Here is a 2,779-nt window from a genome sequence, read left to right as displayed (position 1 = left end):
TGTGAAGCTAAGAGGACTTGCAGCAATTTTCTTAAAACTCATATTTGGCAGAATTTGAATATGCTATCTTGCCTATGCTCATCTGCAGATCTGATAGGCAAACATTAGGCATTTCTATCCTCTGTTCCTAATAGGGTTCCTTCCTTTCTTTTTATCAGCATAACAGCTGGCAAAATAGTTTTAAGACAGAGATATATAAAGCTAATTTTTTGTAGAGTATGTAGACAAAACATAACATACGGAGGATATTTGCATAATGCACAGTATCTATGATAAGTTAGCAATTCGTTTTTTTCTTGCATAACTTCAGTATTACATAAAAAATAGGAAGCTGAAGAATTGCACCTTCATAAGCCATAGAATTCTGCTAAATGGTTATTTTTAGTATTGGCATTTGGAGTTTTGATATATTAACCTGTTAGAACCACTGCTTTACTTACTACATTGATACGAACTTAAATGAACATTTATCTGGCTTATTTTATGCATATCCATCCACTAAATAAATTTTGGCCTTCTGTGTACTTGCATCAGTTATGTAATGCCAAATAATTTGTGCATAATTTGGCTATTGTCCTACAATACATATTCAAGCTGCTTGTGCATTCACAGAAATGCTAAGAAACTTCAGATATAGTTCCGAACATAAATGTATGTAGAATATGGAATGTTGTTTTTTTTTTTTTCCAAAACCTAAAATGTCATGCATTTAGGCAATCACTGTGCCGTTTGTATTTAACAAAAAATAAAATGGAGATAAAAAGTATGCAAAGAGAAATGTTTCTTCCTACAAAATGTAGATAACACTTTTCTCATTAAAGTTTGCAGCAAAATTAAAACAATAACAAATAACACAACTTTGTGAGATAAAATAACTATATTATACTATATTTCTTTTCTATTAGAAATATATGCACAAAATTAATGCATCTCATTAAAGTGTAATGTTGGTGCCATGAGAATTGAGTTAATATGAACTAGAAAATGAGTGAGGGCAGAATAAGTTACATCTTTGTGTGTGTTTCTATATTCAAATAGCTATACTCATCGTGTGGTTGGCAGTGGAATCAAAGCTCAGTCTGGGAATCCTGAAGTAAGAGTGAAAGGAACAGATCCTGTAATAAATCAAATTATTGACAAACTGAAACATATTATTCAGGTAAGTTGCTTCTATCTCTATATGTAGTATAGAACTAAAAACAATCTAGTGGTGAACATATGAATTTACTGTATGTTATAGGGTAATTGTTAATTCAAGTCATTGCTCCATGTACAGCAACACACAAAAAAAAATACAATACCCTACCCTGTTTAATCCTTCTCACTTAAGTTATTAAAAATGATGTAGTGAAAAAGTTTGCATATGGTAGACGAGTGTAGGGTTTAAGAGTGGCAGCTGGGCCATACACAGCTGTGTATTAAGCCTACAGAAGAACAAAAGTATAATTTAGAGATATTAACTGGCTGCGTATATTTAAAAGCAATTAGAAGGTAATTTCCATCATCTCTCTTTTCTAAATCAAAATCTTAATCACTGTTGCTGTGAAGTTTATTGTTTAGGAATCAGACAGAAATACTAGAAAGTTTGAACAATAACTTGCCTACTAAAGAAGTTGGTGTTCACTACCTGATGCACATATGAGTGAATTACTAAATTTAAGGCTTATAAAGCATTGAAGTACAACATGGTCCTACTACAATTATAGTATTGTAATACATTAAAAACACTGCATGTACGGTTTGCTATACTCATTACTATCTATATACATGGAGAGCCGTGACAATAGGACAAAGTATCTGACTGTTGAAAGCAACAAAATTCTTGCTGGCAACTCTGCACTTCAATTAGAAAATATATTTTTCTACTATGATCTGAAAACTCAGTGATACAAACTTCTCTATTGGCATCTTCTGTCATTGTCCTGTTTAGCGCAACAACCTCTCTTTTTGATGAAAAAGAGTCTAATTAGGGGGGGCATGCAAACTTGGCAGATTTCCCTCTCCATTCTCCTTCTCTAACTCATTTCCCAAGCATGAAAATTATGAATTAAACAGGTTTGTCTTGCCTAGTGCATTTGGTTCCATTTAAAGACTTGCTTTAATTTTGTTTTTCCTTCTTCTTGGCAACTTTTAAGTACTGTCTCCAAAATGGTTTCTGTAGTTGAAATATGCAGGCCATTCTAAGATTATCAGGATCTTCATGTTGAATTCTCATGGTTGCTCTATTTCTAAAAAATAAAAATAAAAATAAAAATAAAAATAAAAATAAAAATAAAAATAAAAATTGTTTAATAACAACAGAGAAAAGAATGCTAAAGTAGGAAAAGAAAAATAATAACAGAAAAAATATTTTTCATCAGTAATTATATTCTGGGAGAAGTGGCATCCAGATTCCTTTTCTTATGTTAGGAATATAATCATTTCTTTATTTATATTAGAATTATAGTCACTATTCCTTCCTCCTAGAAAGAAATATCCCTTTTAACCCTCCAGCTTTAGCATGCATATGTCTCTACTTCTTTATTAAAATAGTGCCAAAATGGTAAGAAAATAAATACAATTTTGCCTTGAAAAAGATGCTGTGGCTTAATTAAGAACTAAAAGTTATTTGGCAAAGAATAACATTGTAAATCTTACTGGGTAAATCTTAAGGTCTTTCATCTGTCAGGTATGCCCACTCTTTGATATTAAATCTGCACAGTACAGTTTATTGTGTTGTTTTCCTCTAGAGACCAGGAGTTGTGTTACTCCCTCCTTGGGTAAGTATCTAAAAGAATGG

The sequence above is a fragment of the Meleagris gallopavo genome, chromosome 1, assembly GCF_000146605.3.
Source record: "Meleagris gallopavo isolate NT-WF06-2002-E0010 breed Aviagen turkey brand Nicholas breeding stock chromosome 1, Turkey_5.1, whole genome shotgun sequence".
In the NCBI taxonomy this organism is placed as follows: Eukaryota; Metazoa; Chordata; class Aves; order Galliformes; family Phasianidae; genus Meleagris; species Meleagris gallopavo.
The sequence above is the reverse complement of the archived record's forward strand: the minus strand, read 5'-3'. Positions refer to the sequence as shown.